Source organism: Rana temporaria, chromosome 2 (genome assembly GCF_905171775.1).
Source record: "Rana temporaria chromosome 2, aRanTem1.1, whole genome shotgun sequence".
Taxonomy (NCBI): Eukaryota; Metazoa; Chordata; class Amphibia; order Anura; family Ranidae; genus Rana; species Rana temporaria.
The window spans coordinates 516,365,497-516,383,323 of record NC_053490.1 but is presented as its reverse complement, the minus strand read 5'-3'; the positions used below and the strand labels follow the sequence as shown (position 1 = coordinate 516,383,323).

The 17,827-nt window shown below is 49.3% G+C and overlaps 1 protein-coding gene across 2 annotated transcripts in view; it reads left to right on the top strand.

Moving 5' to 3' along the window:
* The first annotated feature begins 1,809 nt into the window (after window positions 1–1,809).
* The window catches only part of C2CD2 (C2 calcium dependent domain containing 2), a 142,039-nt gene continuing 126,021 nt past the window's right edge, over window positions 1,810–17,827 (top strand). For both annotated transcript variants that reach the window (XM_040339023.1, XM_040339024.1), the window contains exon 1: window positions 1,810–1,922. The gene's annotated coding sequence lies outside the window, so the exon portion shown is untranslated. The remainder of the gene's footprint in view (window positions 1,923–17,827) is intronic.

Here is a 17,827-nt window from a genome sequence, read left to right as displayed (position 1 = left end):
TGTACCCGGATCAAGTCTGTCCCCGGTTTTGTTCCCGGATTAGATTTGAACAGGGGCTGGGGCAATTTCAAAGACAGTCAGTGTAGAATAAAAAAAAAATCAGAATTACACCCCCCGCTCTGCCACTCCTACTAGCTTAAGGGGGGGGGGGTGTTTTTTCCATTATCAGCGCCCCTTTCTGATGATCATGTGCTGGTCGGAGCGGAGGGAATATTTCTTCAGTTTCGGGTGCATGCCCATTCAGCTCCGCTCGCATGTTCTTCTGCCTGCAGCCGGGGCCCGGAGAGTAAGACTTGACAGGCTGTGAGGCGGCGGTGGCGACAGGCAGAGAGTCGCAGATTACCGCCATTACTAGTAAAAAAATATGTCCTCGGATTTAATTAAAAAAATCTGGTCACCTTATGTTAGTGGCAGGGGGTGTTAGTGGCACCGCACAGGGGGATGGTGGCACCGCAGAGGGTGGGGGATGGAGACAAGGGGTTGCTGGTGTCACCGCAGAGGGGGATGGAGGCAGGGGTCAATGGAGGCAGGGGGTGATTTGAGGCAGAGGGAGAATGGAGGAAGAGGGCCTGGGGGAGATTGGAGGCAGAGGGAGATTGTGGCACCGCAGAGGGGGGTGAAGGCAGGGGGTATTGGTGGCAGAGGGGGATGGAGGCAGGGGACGATGGAGGCAGGGGGTGATTCGAGGCAGGGAGAGATTGGAGGCACAGGGAGATTGGAGGCAGGGGGAGATTGTGGCACCGCAGAGGGGGGTGAAGGCAGGGGTTGATGGTGGCAGAGGGGGATGGAGGCAGGGGGTGATTGGAGGCAGGGGGCGATTGGAGGCAGGGAGAGATTGGAGGCACAGGGAGATTGGAGGCAGGGGGAGATTGTGGCACCGCAGAGGGGGGTGAAGGCAGGGGGTGATGGTGGCAGAGGGGGATGGAGGCAGGGGGTGATGTGACTAAATAATTTGCCCTTATTATATCGAAAATAACAAAAATATGTTTTTTTACCTTAAATCACATTGCTATTTGCCTAGCGTACTTGTTTGTAGCCTAAATACTGAAATTTGCACCTAAAAATGTAATTTAGTAACTTTTGTGAAATGCCAGTAAAAACGTGGCTGCGCCAGTAAATTTCGGGTGTCGTGCCAGTAAATTTCAATCTGGTAGGTTGACAACACTGCCGGTTACCTCGATCCCCGGTGGTTTGTCCAGGCCCTTTTGGACCGCCAGCCTCTCAATGGCGCTCCTCAGACCCGGAACCAGGAACACCGCGTGGCACGCACGCCCTGGCCAGGTAGGCCATAACGCCGTAAAGTGGTCACCCTAAAAGTGGGTTCCACACTGGACGAAGAAGACCCAGAACCAATGGCGTCTGCCCCATAAATGCCCCTCCCAACATGCACAGCTGCTGCTGGGAAAGAGCACCCATAAATTCAACTAGCACCAGTACTGTAAGGTACATAGGCGCTACACACATTTTTTCTGGACTTTATTATTTGTACTGTGTGTTTTTACATGCACTGGCTACAGTGTTTTGTATCTGCTCGTGCTGATGTATTAAGCGTATCACACATTCACTCTGGTATTTGTTTGGTAGATTCTTTATTCACCATTCATTCGCACTCTTTCTTGTCACTGGCTGTAGGACAGCCATTCACTTTCCCTGCCCCCTCACAGCGCAGACACCACCCCCTTATTTACACCGATGGGAGGAGCTTACCTCGGATACATCATCCGGGGCCCGCATGGGATGCCGGGAGTTGTAGTTTAGCCGGGTGGGCGGGAATGTGCCGGGATTGGTGGGCGGGTTCGCTGACGTGTGGTTCGATATTCTGCCGAGTTGAGTATTTTGTCAGGACAGCGGCAGAAGCGGTAGCGGCCGGTGCGAGGAGAGGGGAGGAGGGGCCGGACCGGGAGAACCGGGTCACGTGACAGGTAGGAAGGGGGTCATCTGACCGGTGGGGGGAGAACCGGACAAGTGGGTGGGGGAGGAGATCACTGCGTGTCCTGTCATTACCTGCACTCCCCACCCTCCCCCATGTGCCCCAACACTGCCCCCACCCTGTGCTTTATTATCAGTATTCCCCTCCCTGCACCCCATCAATACCACCTGTACCCCCCCCCCCCCCACCGTACCCCTCTACCAGACCTGAGATCAGTGCCCCCCCCCACCGTACCCCTCTACCAGACCTGAGATCAGTGCCCCCCCCCCACCGTACTCCTCTACCTGACCTGAGATCAGTGCCCCCCCCCCCCCCCACCGTACCCCTCTACCTGCTGTACCAGACATGAGATCAGTGCCTGTACCCTCCTCACCCTCCTCAGTGCCCCCCCCAGTAGTAGACTGCTGTCAAGTTCACCCCCCTGTAATGGTACAGATTGGGGGGGGTCTGGGGTCTGTGCTTCCCCCTCTGAGTATGATGTGGTCACCGATCTGTGTTCTCTGGGGGGTGGGGCAAACATGGGGTCAGGTCTCTCCTGGGGGGGGGGGGCTGGGTCATGGTGCCAGTCTGTGTACTCAGATATATCTGGGGGGGGGGGCACGGTTCTCAGATAGTGTCCTCCCCTGTAATGGTGTCACCTCTGTGTCAGTGCTCAGAATTGGTGTCACCCCCCTGTAATGTTGTGCAGTAATAGTGTCACCCCCCCTGTAATGGTGTCACCCCCCCTATAATAGTGTGCAGTAATGGTGTCACCCCCTGTAATGGTGTGCAGTAATAGTGTCGCCCCCACCCCCTGTAATGGTGCCACCCCTCCCTATAATGGTGTGCAGTAATGGTGTCACCCCTGTAATGTTGTGCAGTAATAGTGTCACCCCCCCCTGTAATGGTGTCACCCCCTGTAATGTTGTGCAGTAATAGTGTCACCCCCCCCTGTAATGGTGTCACCCCCTGTAATGGTGTGCACTAATGGCGTCACCTCTGTGTTGGTGCTCAGTAATGGTGTCCCCCCCCCCCCCTGTAATGGTGTCTCCCCCCTGTAATGTCGATGATATGATCGCTCCATCTGTAGGGGAAAGCCATTATTCTATAGTATCCTGTACTGAGGGAAATGATGAGGCCTCCATTACTGGTCCCCTGAAAATACTTGTTGCCGCCTACAATACATTTAGGGTTGGGATGAAGCGCGTTGATCAGGAAGTCGGACTGCCTGGCCAGCGTCCCTTGTTCCACATAAGAGCCCCAAAGTATGGAAGCCGATGGATCAGCATGACACCCTAGGAGAGCAATGGCGGCCTCCATGTGATCTCAGCACAGACTTACTATGAGAGGATCTTTTCCATCAATTGTGGGTCTAGTGTTAGGACTGCTGTGTGTCCGGACCAGAGACCAGGATCTGACCCATCCCTGTCCAGGACCGCCCGACTGGTCAGCTGACCCATCCCTGTCCAGGACCCGCCGACTGGTCAGCTGACCCATCCCTGTCCAGGACCCGCCGCCTGGTGAGGAGCTGACCCATCCCTGTGCAGGACCCGCCGACTGGTCAGCTGACCCATCCCTGTCCAGGACCCGCCGACTGGTCAGCTGACCCATCCCTGTCCAGGACCCGCCGCCTGGTGAGGAGCTGACCCATCCCTGTGCAGGACCCGCCGACTGGTCAGCTGACCCATCCCTGTCCAGGACCCGCCGACTGGTCAGCTGACCCGCCGACTGGTGAGGAGCTGACCCATCCCTGTCCAGGACCCGCCGACTGGTCAGCTGACCCATCCCTGTCCAGGACCCGCCGACTGGTGAGGAGCTGACCCATCCCTGTCCAGGACCAACACTTTGCGCATCGCTTTACAACATGAGGGCAGACAGAACAGTTACAATACAATTCAATACAGGAGGATCAGAGGCCCCGCTCATTAGAGCTTACAGTCTAGGTGGGAGGATCAAGTCATACGAAAGGTAATAACTGGGGGGGGTGCAGAAAATCAAAGTACAGTTGTTAGGTCAGGTTTCGGCAGGATAGGCAATAATTATATTTTCAATACAGAATAAAAACACAAAAAAATATTAAAGTAGAACTATATATTTTTTTTCATTTTGGATAGAGTAATGGAGGCTTATAACTAGGGTTGTCCAGATACCGATACCAGTATCGGTATCGGGACCGATACCGAGTATTTGCGGGAGTACTCGTACTCGCGCAAATACCCCCGATACCTAAATAGAATACTTCCCCCCCCCCCCGCCGCTGCATCGCCAGCCGCCGCATGGGTTAAACAGCGTGCGGGAACATCACAGCTTTCATTTGAATAGCTGTAGTGTTCCCGCGCGTATAGACACTCCCCCTTGCTCGGGATTGGATGGGTGAATGTGATCTGTCCAATTCCGAGCAAGGGGGAGTGTCTATACGCGCGGGCAAAACAGCTATTCAAATGAATGCTGTGATTTTCTCCATGCGGTGGCGGCGGCTTTCGGCGGCAAAGGTATGGGGTAAATGGCTGGAGGGACATGGCTGGAGGGACATGGCTGCACATGTGAGGGACATGGCTAGAGGGACATGGCTGCACATGTGAGGGACATGGCTAGAGGGACATGGCTAGAGAGACATTGCTGCATATGTGAGGGACATGGCTAGAGGGACATTGCTGCATATGTGAGGGACATGGCTAGAGGCACATGGCTGCATATGTGAGGGACATGGCTAGAGGGACATGGCTGCATATGTGAGGGACATGGCTAGAGGGACATGGCTGCATATGTGAGGGACATGGCTGCATATGGGGGGGACATGGCTGCATTTGGGGACACATTTAAAAAAAGTATCGGTATTCGGTATCGGCGACTACTTGAAAAAAAGTATCGGTACTTGTACTCGGTCCTAAAAAAGTGGTATCGGGACAACCCTACTTATAACCCCCTTTTTTTTTTTTTTTTTTTCTTCACTTCCTGTCCCATAGCCAAACAGGAAGTGAGATAAAATCCCTGAAAATTAGGGGCCTTTCAGGTCACCAGATCTCGTGTCCCCATTGGAAGATTTCCCCTCCTATTACTTTTCTGGGGACAACTCAAAATTTTCTTTTACTTTCACTTTCAATGATAATGGTAAACGGGACAACTATGGGGAGACAGACCGCAATAAAAACTGACAGGGGTTCTAATCCCTCCCCACTCCATCCACACAAAAAAAGCCTTTAGTTATACTAGTCAATAGTCTAATCAAATTACAGATTTTTTTTTATTTTTTTTTTTTTAGACCCCTTTCACACTGAGGTGGTTTTCAGGCGCTTTAGCGCTAGAAATGGCCTCTAAAGAGCGCCTGAAAACCGATTTCCCCATTCATTTCAGTGTGACTTTTCACACTGGGGCGGTGCGCTTGTGGGACGTTAGAAAAAGTCCTGCAAGCAGCATCTTTGGGGCGGTTTGGAAGCGCTGTATACAGCGTTCTTGCACGCCCCTGCCCCATTGGCCACCACCTCTGCCCATTGAAATGAATGGCCAGCGCTTCCAAAATGCCTGATAAGTGCTTCGGAAGCGCCGCAAAGCGGGAGTCTTTAACCCCTTTTTTGGGGAGGATAAAAGCCCCCCGCTAGAGGACGAAAAGAGATGCTTAAATTACGCTAAAGCTCCGCTGCCGTGTCCCCAGTGTGAAAGGGGTCTAAATTAAAAAAAAAATTAAAATATTTAAAGCGGAGGTCCACCCTAAAAAAATAAAAAATAATAATAATTGCATAAAAATGCTAAAAAAAAAAAATTGAAACTTTGGGGGGGGGGGGGGGAATTTACTTACTAGAAATGGTGGTTGCTAGGCGATCTTCCTAGTCCGCGGCTGGTTGTCCTCTTTGCGTTGTCTTCTGGGGAATGAGGCACGCTGTCTTCTGGGAACTGTATGTGTCCCAGAGAACAGCCGCCCATCGCGCATGCGCAGCAGGAAACGGGCAGTGAAGCCACAAAGCTCCACTGCCTGTTTCCCTTAGTGAGGATGGCGGTGGCGGGACCTGTCACGATCGAGGGATCGGCCTCGGGGGGGGGGGGGGGGGGGGGGGGGGAGGGGTTTGACATCGCTGGCGCCTAGGACAGGTAAGTGTCCTTATTAAAAGTCAGCAGCTACAGTGTTTGTAGCTGTTGACTTTAAAAAAAAAATCGCGGCTGCACCTCTGCTTTAATAACTAAAAAATAATAGTATTATTACTAATAATAATACTTATAAATAATATAATATAATATAATTATTTTATTATTATATTACAATTATTTTTATTATTAATTATAAAAATAATAATTGTAAATAATATAATATTATTTATTATTAGTGGGGTAGATTCAAAGAGCAATTGCGTCTGCGTAACCATAGTTACGCAGCGCAATTGCTTGCCGGCGTTACGAATGCTCCTGATTCAGGAACCTCGTTACACCGACTGCAGCCTAAGAAATGAGTGGCATAAGGCTCGTTATGCAGTCATATCGTAGGCTGCATTCTTACGTTGGCCGCTAGGTGGCGTTCCCGTTGTGGTCAGCGTATAGTATGCAAATTGCATACTAACGCCGATTCACAACCCTACGCGAGCCCTGCGTACGCAGTTTATGTAGTTTGCGTACGTCGGGTTTCGCGTAATGCTACGTATAGCCGTCGTTCCCGCGTCGCGAAGTTTAAATTTTACGTCGTTTGCGTAAGTGAATGGCGCTGGACGCCATTCACGTTCACTTTGAAGCAAATGACGTCCTTGCGACGTCATTTGCCGCAATGCACGTCGGGAAAGTTTCCCGACGGAGCATGCGCACTACGCTCGGCGTGGGAACGCACCTAATTTAAATGATCCACGCCCCCCCACGGGATCATTTAAATTGCGCGCGCTTACGCCGGGCATTTTTCCGGAGCGCCCACGCAATTTACGGAGCTACTGCTCCGTGAATCGAGGGTAGCGCAGGTAATTTGCGGAGGCGCAGCGGCAAAACGGTGTGCTGCGCCTCCGTAAAACCTGCGCAAAGCTACTTGAATCTACCCCATTATTATTATTATTATTATTATTATTATTATTATTATTATTATTATTTATTATTATCATTAATTGTAATATAATAATTATAATGTTTATATATTACTATTATTATTATTTATAAAAATAATAATTGTAAATAATATAATATTTATTATTATTAAAATGATTAATATAATATTATAAATAAAAATTAATAATAATAATATAATTAGAAATAATAATAATAATAAAAAAATGAGAGGGAACATGTCATAAAGTCCAAAGCAGGTGAACCCGACAACTCAAAAATCTTATGAATCCGAGTCCCCGAGAGATGAAATAAACTTTGCCGCATCCACCAAACACACAAATATCAGTACTGAGTGGATGGACATTTTTATTAAGAAATTGATAATTCAGTCAATGGTCCTTTTTGCATACAATACCGTTTGCTCTAGAAATGTAAATCTGATTTAAATATGCTAGCTGTCAATAAAAACCTTATATAAAAAAAAAAAAAAAAAAAATATAATAAAACAAGATTCTTGTCCCTTACTGAGAATAACTGACATTCCAGGGATGACCCTTCTAAGGACACATCTTATCTGGATATAAAGTCGCTGTGTCGGCGGTTGCGTTCGCTCGCCGTGGTGGTGTGGCCGCGGAGGGTGTCGATTGTTGTATTTGTGACATTTCACTGCCTCATTCATAACAATGAGAGGTCAGTTCCTGTTTGTTCCAGCAGGAAGTAACAAAAGATCACACGGTGCCCCTGATCAGGCCTCCCCCGCCTTCTTCTGGAGGACTCTTTCACTTTTCAATAAGCACTTTACACGGCGGCCTGATCACGCCGGCGATTACTGGAGGTCATGTGATTTATGGCTCTCAGCTGGATATGTCATTATCACACAAGGTGCCCGGCGGATGGGATTAGGCAGTAAACATATGACATTGTGTTAGAATTTATGGTCAAACATTGGAGTGTAAAGCCTCGTACACACGATCGGATATTCCGACAACAAATGTGCGATGGAAGGGTTTTGACGGATAATCCGACCGTTTGTACGTTCCATCGGACAATTGTCGGAATTTCCTTCCTGTACACTTCTTCTCCTCTGGCCGCTCAGGCGAGCGGACACTTCTTCTCGTCCTGGCCGCTCAGGCGAGGGGGGACACGTCTTCTCGTCCTGGCCGCTCAGGCGAGGGGGGACACGTCTTCTCGTCCTGGCCGCTCAGGCGAGGGGGGACACGTCTTCTCGTCCTGGCCGCTCAGGCGAGGGGGGACACGTCTTCTCGTCCTGGCCGCTCAGGCGAGGGGGGACACGTCTTCTCGTCCTGGCCGCTCAGGCGAGGGGGACACTTCTCCTGGCCGCTCAGGCGAGGGGGACACTTCTCCTCTGGCCGCTCAGGCGAGGGGGGACACGTCTTCTCGTCCTGGCCGCTCAGGCGAGGGGGGACACGTCTTCTCGTCCTGGCCGCTCAGGCGAGGGGGGACACGTCTTCTCGTCCTGGCCGCTCAGGCGAGGGGGGGACACGTCTTCTCCTCCTGGCCGCTCAGGCGAGGGGGGGGGACACGTCTTCTCCTCTGGCCGCTCAGGCGAGGGGGGGGGACACGTCTTCTCCTCTGGCCGCTCAGGCGAGGGGGGGGACACGTCTTCTCCTCTGGCTGCTCAGGCGAGGGGGACACTTCTCCTGGCCGCTCAGGCGAGGGGGACACTTCTCCTCTGGCCGCTCAGGCGAGGGGGGACACGTCTTCTCGTCCTGGCCGCTCAGGCGAGGGGGGACACGTCTTCTCGTCCTGGCCGCTCAGGCGAGGGGGGACACGTCTTCTCGTCCTGGCCGCTCAGGCGAGGGGGGACACGTCTTCTCGTCCTGGCCGCTCAGGCGAGGGGGGACACGTCTTCTCGTCCTGGCCGCTCAGGCGAGGGGGGACACGGCTTCTCGTCCTGGCCGCTCAGGTGTATGAGGATAACCTGAGGTGGAATGTGCCAGCCCCAGCCCGCCTCCGTGGGAATCTTGTAAGAAAAGAAATGGCTGCACATATACAGGAATTCCGATTGCCTCTTATTCAAGGTGATAACACCAAAGCCACCAACACGAGGTCACGTAGACGCGTTTCACACATCTTGTGCTTCATCATGATTAAGCACAAGATGTATGTGTGAAACGCGCCTACGTGACCTCGTGTTGGTGTCTTTGCCTCTTATTCAAGGTGAGAACACCAATCGGAATTCCTTTATATGTGCAGCCATTTCTTTTCTTACACATTTAGGTAAGGGGACATTGCAACATTGTCTATGCTTATTTTCTGCTCACTATTATTATTCATATCCTTTTCATGATTACCATTAAAAATAATTTTGTCATGTAGAGGAAATGTACCATGAGCTAAAGATGGAATTTTTTATCGGAGGTTCTCTTGGGAATTAAAATTTATTTCAAGGGTTCCTCTGGTGTATAGAGGGGGAGAGAGGTCGCTCTAGTCGTACCGCGATTTAATTACGTCTCTTAGTTTTCACCTAATTACTGTGCCTGGGAGTGTAAGATGTCATTGTGTAGCCGGGATCCTTGGTATGAAGGTGATTATATAGGACTGATGAGGACGATAATATGACTTTCATTAGGTCTCCTAATGACTGGGTGTAGTGACGGATATGACGGAAATCTCTGAAAAGGATAATTGGGAACTAATAATACATAATGTAGATTGTGCCTTAAGTCTCACTATCATTTAAGGCTTTTTTTTTTTACTTTATTAAAATATATATGTCCAGGATATATATATATATATATATATATTTTTTTTTTTTTTTTATTGTTATTTTTGGCTAATATGGGGGAAGGGCTGAGATGGGGTAGGTTTTTTTTTTTGTTTTTTTTTTTCTTGCTGTTCGGGGTTCGAGATTTTTTATTTTTTTTTTGCTTCCTGTCCTGCAAACAATGTTTTACTAGGCAGGAAATTAATAAAAATCTAAAAGCAAAATAGGTAAAGATTAAGGGAAACTCCAACACAAAAATAAACTTTTTTTTTTTTTTGTAAATATTGGTGCCTTTAAAAGTATTCATACCCCTTTGAAATTGTTAACATCATATATATATATATATATATATATATATATATATATATATATATATCTATCGTACATACACAAATAAATATCTAAAAAGTGTGGCGTGCATTTGTATTCAGCTCCCTTTTTCTTTTAGACCCCTTTCACACTGAGGAGTTTCTCAGGCGGTACGCTGTGAAAAATGACAATAGTCCCAAAAATGTGTCAAGTGTCCGCCATGATGTCGCAGTCACGAAAAAAAATATAGACACTATAAATTTTGCGCAAACCAATCAAATGCTTATCGCGATATTTTTCGTAAAAAAAAAAAATGTAGAAGATCACGTGTCTGCCTAAACTGAGGGAAATTTTTTATATATATATATATATATATATATATATATATATATATATATATATATATATATATATATATATATACAGTGAGGAAAATAAGTATTTGAACACCCTGCTATTTTGCAAGTTCTCCCACTTGGAAATCATGGAGGGGTCTGAAATTGTTATCGTAGGTGCATGTCCACTGTGAGAGACATAATCAAAAAAAAAAAATCCAGAAATCACAATGTATGATTTTTTTAACTATTTATTTGTATGATACAGCTGCAAATAAGTATTTGAACACCTGAGAAAATCAATGTTAATATTTGGTACAGTAGCCTTTGTTTGCAATTACAGAGGTCAAACGTTTCTTGTAGTTTTTCACCAGGTTTGCACACACTGGAGGAGGGATTTTGGCCCACTCCTCCACACAGATCTTCTCTAGATCAGTCAGGTTTCTGGGCTGTCGCTGAGAAACACAGAGTTTGAGCTCCCTCAAAGATTCTCTATTGGGTTTAGGTCTGGAGACTGGCTAGGCCACGCCAGAACCTTGATATGCTTCTTACAGAGCCACTCCTTGGTTATCCTGGCTGTGTGCTTCAGGTCATTGTCATGTTGGAAGACCCAGCCTCGACCCATCTTCAAAGCTCTAACTGAGGGAAGGAGGTTGTTGCCCAAAATCTCGCAATACATGGCCCCGGTCATCCTCTCCTTAATACAGTGCAGTCGCCCTGTCCCATGTGCAGAAAAACACCCCCAAAGCATGATGCTACCACCCCCATGCTTCACAGTAGGGATGGTGTTCTTGGGATGGTACTCATCATTCTTCTTCCTCCAAACACGGTTAGTGGAATTATGACCAAAAAGTTCTATTTTGGTCTCATCTGACCACATGACTTTCTCCCATGACTCCTCTGGATCATCCAAATGGTCATTGGCAAACTTAAGACGGGCCTTGACATGTGCTGGTTTAAGCAGGGGAACCTTCCGTGCCATGCATGATTTCAAACCATGACGTCTTAGTGTATTACCAACAGTAACCTTGGAAACGGTGGTCCCAGCTCTTTTCAGGTCATTGACCAGCTCCTCCCGTGTAGTCCTGGGCTGATTTCTCACCTTTCTTAGGATCATTGAGACCCCACGAGGTGAGATTTTGCATGGAGCCCCAGTCCGAGGGAGATTGACAGTCATGTTTAGCTTCTTCCATTTTCTAATGATTGCTCCAACAGTGGACCTTTTTTCACCAAGCTGCTTGGCAATTTCCCCGTAGCCCTTTCCAGCCTTGTGGAGGTGTACAATTGTGTCTCTAGTGTCTTTGGACAGCTCTTTGGTCTTGGCCATGTTAGTAGTTGGATTCTTACTGATTGTATGGGGTGGACAGGTGTCTTTATGCAGCTAATGACCTCAAACAGGTGCATCTAATTTAGGATAATAAATGGAGTGGAGGTGGACATTTTAAAGGCAGACTAACAGGTCTTTGAGGGTCAGAATTCTAGCTGATAGACAGGTGTTCAAATACTTATTTGCAGCTGTATCATACAAATAAATAGTTAAAAAATCTTAAATTGTGATTTCTGGAATTTTTTTTTTGATTATGTCTCTCACAGTGGACATGCACCTACGATGACAATTTCAGACCCCTCCATGATTTCCAAGTGGGAGAACTTGCAAAATAGCAGGGTGTTTAAATACTTATTTTCCTCACTATATATATATATATATATATATATATATATATATATATATATTTTATTATAGCAAAAAGTTTGTGTGTGTGTGTGTGTGTATATATATATATATATATATATATATATATATATATATATATATATATACATATACACAAATTTTTTTATTGTCGCTCTATTTTTGTTTATAGTGCAAAAAATAAAAACCGTAGAGGTGATAAAATACCACCAAAAGAAAGCTCTATTTGTGGGAAAAAAAGACGCCAATTTTGTTTGGGAGCCACGTGGCACGACGCGCAATTGTCAGTTAAAAGCGACGCTGTGCCGAATCGCAAAGAGGGGCCAGGTCCTTTACCTGCATAATGGCCCGGGGCTTAAGCGGTTAAATAGGTCCATAAAGATATGGATGAGCGAGTTTGGGGTGGAGGAACTTGATTGACCTCAACCAGGTAGAACACCTTTGGGATGAATTAGAGAGGAGACTTCGATCCAGGCCTTCTCATCCAACATCAGTGCCTGACCTCACAAATGCACTTCTGGAAGAATAGTCAAACATTCCCATAGACACACTCCTAAACCTTGTGGACGGCCTTCCCAGAAGAGTTGAAGCTGCAAAGGGCGGGGCCAACTCAATACTGAACCTTACAGACTAAGGCCCGGATTCACGTAGAACCTCGTATCTTTGTGCGGGCGTAATGTATCTTATTTACGTTACGCATCCGCAACTTCGACAGGCAAGTGCCGTATTCTCAAACTAAAGTTGCGGCGGCGTAGCGTAAATAGGCCGGCGTAAGCCCGCCTAATTCAAATGTGGTTGATGTGGGCGTGTGTTATGTAAATGTTATGTGACCCCACGTAAATGATGCTTTTTACGAACGGCGCATGCGCCATCCGTGAAAGTATCCCAGTGCGCATGCTCCAAATTAACCCGCAAGAAGCCAATGCTTTAGACGTGAACGTAAATGACGCCCAGCCCTATTCGCGAACGACTTGCGCAAACGGCGTAAAATTTTCAAAATTCGACGCGGGAACGACGTCCATACTTAACATTGGTACGCCTCATATAGCAAGGGTAACTTTACGCCGGGAAAAGCCTAACGTAAACGGCGTATCTGTACTGCGTCGGCCGGGCGTACGTTCGTTCGTGAATTCGCGTATCTAGCTGATTTACATATTTCTAGGCGGAAATCAGCCTACACGGCCCTAGCGGCCAGCGTAAATATGCAGTTAAGATCCGACGGTGTAAGAGACTTACGCCGGTCGGATCTAATACAAATCTATGCGTAACTGATTCTAAGAATCAGGCGTATAGATACAACGGTTTAGACTCAGAGTTACGACGGCGTATCTGTACTGCGTCGGGCGTACGTTCGTGAATTCGCGTATCTAGCTGATTTACACGGCTCGGACTCAGAGTTACGCCGGCGTATCTGGAGATACGCCGGCGTAACTCGTACGAGAATCCGGGCCTGTGACGCCATTAAACTTCATGGCAGGTGTCCCAATACTTTTGACAATATAGTGTATCAAGTTGCGCTGTGGCCGCCCTGATGTGGCTTCGCTGTCCCGTATGCAGGCGCTTTTTCAGTTGGATTGGAATGGGTTAATTTGCATGTTTTTTTTTTTTTCTTGCTGCCGTCAGGAAGGCTGCCAGGGCTGTGCGGCATGAGCATGACAAGCAGTTACCGGGCAGACAGTGAAAGGAATCCAGGAAACGTCTTCGGCCCGCAGGTTCCAGGAGAGATTTGACACGCAAATCTTTTTTTCCGCCCGGAGCAGGAAGCCGGCTCTTCACTACGCTGCTATATTTACATGGCACAGTGCACAGGAGGTTATATTTGTCTCGTGGCAGATGGGTAAATATTTACATACAGCGTTTCCCGGGATTCACATGTGTACAGTCAGGTCTGTCGGCTCTTGTAGACATGCTGGCATTAAGCCGTGGGATAAAATAGATGAGGAAACCGCTCTGCTCGCCGGCTAGAACCGAAAAGGAAGCTGTCACATTCGAGGATCTCCAATCTTCTTTTCCATTCTCAATAAAGGTGCGGATTTATACTTGTGCGGTGTGTCGCGTGCGCTGCGTTAAAGTGGTTGTAAACCTTCACATATATCCAGTGAAATGACAGCCCTCAGATGATACAAAGAGATACTCCTACTGCAGCCTTCTTTTCCCTACAGTCTAGAATTTTATAAAGCTTGTCTGACAGTTCATAAAAAAAGGGGGCGGAGAGTTGAAATTACACTCTGCAGGGCTCAGTTGAGGAGGGCTGTGAAAGCTGATTGGAGGGAAGGGGACATCCCCCTTCACACAGCACACCAAGGCAGAGCTGAGGCTGTCAATCTGCCGGACTCTCTGTCACCTTTTTTCTCTTGGTGTCAGGAACACTTTTCAGAAGTGACTCGCGCTGATAGCAGAGGAAGGAAGCAGCATACTGAAATTACTAAAAGTGGAGGTTCACCCGAAAACTTATGGGTAGATTCACATACAATTGCCTAAAATTAGGATGGCCTAGCCTAGTTTTTTTAGGCTACACCGCCGTAAATTATTTAGGCTATTAGTGATTCTCAAACCACTTACCTTCAAATTTTCGGCGGCGTAGCCTAAAACGAGCGGGCGTAAGCGCGCCTAATTCAAATGACTGGGAGGGGGGCGTGTTGTATGGAAATTAAGGTTGACCTCACGTTTTTGACTTTTTTTACACTGCGCATGTGCTGGTCGACTACATTTCCCAGTGCGCATTGCGCCTAAGTAGGCCGTACGGGCCTATTGATTTCGACGCTGTTAGAGAATACACTTAAACATAGGTCGGCTTAGATTCAGAGTTAGGCCGGCTTATCTGTAGATAAGCCGGCCTAACTCTTTGTGAATCTACCTATTAATTTTTAACATTAGATTGATGCTCATTTTGTGAAGGGGAATCAGGTGTTTTTTTTAAATCGAAGCCGTACTTACCGTTTTAGAGAGCGATCTTCTCCGCCGCTTCCGGGTATGGGCTGCGGGACTGGGCGTTCCTATTTGATTGACAGGCTTCCGACGGTCGCATACGTCGCGTCACTATTTTCCAAAAGTAGCCGAACGTCGGTGCGCAGGCAACTCGTGACGCGATGTATGCGACCGTCGGAAGCCTGTCAATCAAATAGGAACGCTCAGTCCCGAAGACCATACCTGGAAGCGGCAGAGAAGATCTATCTCTAAAACGGTAAGTACTGCTTCGTTTTTAAAAAAAAACACCCGATTCCCCTTCACAAAATGAGCCTCAATTTAATGTTACATTTTTTTTTTTCGGGTGAACTCCCGCTTTAATGCTCTGGATTGAGGAAAGTACACACTATATAGAGGCATATGCTTTGTTCATGTCTAAGGTTTACAATTACTTTAAGGCAGCTTATTGATTATCGTGGACTTTGCTTGAAGATTATTTTTCATAGCTTGACTGGGTCATTCCTACTGTCTTTTGGGCTCAGTGGGGGAGGGATAGAATCTTTATTTATTTGCTTTTGTTTTTTATTGCGGTCTAATGCCGCGTACACACAACCGTTTTTCTGGTTCTAAAAAATGACGTTTTTAAGGGTCTAGAAAAACCAATTTTTTTTTTTTCCAACCCGATCATTAAAACGGCCTTGCCTACACACGATCGTGAAAAAACAAAAATGCTCTAGCAAAGCGCGGTGACGTACAACACGTACGACGGCACTATAAAGGGGAAGTTCCATGCGGATGACGCCACCCTTTGGGCTGCTTTAGCTGATTTCATGTTGGTAAAAGACGATTCGCGCTTTTCTGTCTGTTACAGCGTGATGAATGTGCTTACTCCATTACGAACGCTAGTTTTACCAGAACGAGCGCTCCCATGTCATAACTTGCTTCTGAGCATGCGCGTTTTTCACGTCGTCAAAGCCCACACACCACCATTTTTTTTTTTTTTTTACAACCTTAAAAACGTCATAAAAAATTGGAGCATGTTCGAAATTTTTAATGGCCATTTTTTAGATCGTGAAAAATGCTCTGGAGCCCACACACGATAGTTTTTAATGACATTTAAAAAAAGGTCATTTTTTTTAGAACCCGAAAAACGGTCGTGTGTACGCGGCATAAGATTTCATGGAAGAGATTTCTCCTCACTTCCTGCTCTGTTATCAGCTTTGGCATCAAAGCAAGAGAGGTAAAGTCCCCAGGCAGCACCAAAATGCTGATTGGGGGTTATTATTTTTAATTGCGGTCTGTTCTCATTGGAGATTTTCTCTAACTACAAATCCTGGTTGTCACCGGTATAAGAGGTGAGGGTGAGGTTTCCCCGATGGGACTACTGAGAGCTGTAAAATGTCGTCATAAGATCTAACCCTTCTCTATTCTATCCAAAGGTTTGTGTAGATGGACATTATACTCAGAAATAAACTCTGGGGTCGGCTCGATCTGCCTCCTTTCTGGCTCGGCCGAGCTGACCCGCCTCTCCTCTCGCTGGGCTCGGCCGAGCTGACCCGCCTCTCCTCTCGCTGGGCTCGGCCGAGCTGACCCGCCTCTCCTCTCGCTGGGCTCGGCCGAGCTGACCCGCCTCTCCTCTCGCTGGGCTCGGCCGAGCTGACCCGCCTCTCCTCTCGCTGGGCTCGGCCGAGCTGACCCGCCTCTCCTCTCGCTGGGCTCGGCCGAGCTGACCCGCCTCTCCTCTCGCTGGGCTCGGCCGAGCTGACCCGCCTCTCCTCTCGCTGGGCTCGGCCGAGCCGACCCGCCTCTCCTCTCGCTGGGCTCGGCCGAGCCGACCCGCCTCTCCTCTCGCTGGGCTCGGCCGAGCCGACCCGCCTCTCCTCTCGCTGGGCTCGGCCGAGCCGACCCGCCTCTCCTCTTGCTGGGCTCGGCCGAGCCGACCCGCCTCTCCTCTCGCTGGGCTCGGCCGAGCCGACCCGCCTCTCCTCTCGCTGGGCTCGGCCGAGCCGACCCGCCTCTCCTCTCGCTGGGCTCGGCCGAGCCGACCCGTCTCTCCTCTCGCTGGGCTCGGCCGAGCTGTCTCTCCTCTCGCTGGGCTCGGCCGAGCTGTCTCTCCTCTCGCTGGGCTTGGCCGAGCTGACCCGCCTCGCCTCTCGCTGGACTCGGCCGAGCTGTCTCGCCTCTCCTTTCGCTGGGCTCGGCCGAGCTGACCCGCCTCTCCTCTCGCTGGGCTTGGCTGAGCTGACCCGCCTCTCCTCTCGCTGGGCTCGGCCGAGCTGACCCGCCTCTCGTCTCTCGCTGGGCTCGGCCGAGCTGACCCGCCTCTCGTCTCTCGCTGGGCTCGGCCGAGCTGACCCGCCTCTCGTCTCTCGCTGGGCTCGGCCGAGCTGACCCGCCTCTCGTCTCTCGCTGGGCTCGGCCGAGCTGACCCGCCTCTCGTCTCTCGCTGGGCTCGGCCGAGCTGACCCGCCTCTCGTCTCTCGCTGGGCTCGGCCGAGCTGACCCGCCTCTCGTCTCTCGCTGGGCTCGGCCGAGCTGACCCGCCTCTCGTCTCTCGCTGGGCTCGGCCGAGCTGACCCGCCTCTCGTCTCTCGCTGGGCTCGGCCGAGCTGACCCGCCTCTCGTCTCTCGCTGGGCTCGGCCGAGCTGACCCGCCTCTCGTCTCTCGCTGGGCTCGGCCGAGCTGACCCGCCTCTCGTCTCTCGCTGGGCTCGGCCGAGCTGACCCGCCTCTCGTCGGGCTCGGCCGAGCTGACCCGCCTCTCGTCTCTCGCTGGGCTCGGCCGAGCTGACCCGCCTCTCGTCGGGCTCGGCCGAGCTGACCCGCCTCTCGTCTCTCGCTGGGCTCGGCCGAGCTGACCCGCCTCTCGTCTCTCGCTGGGCTCGGCCGAGCTGACCCGCCTCTCGTCTCTCGCTGGGCTCGGCCGAGCT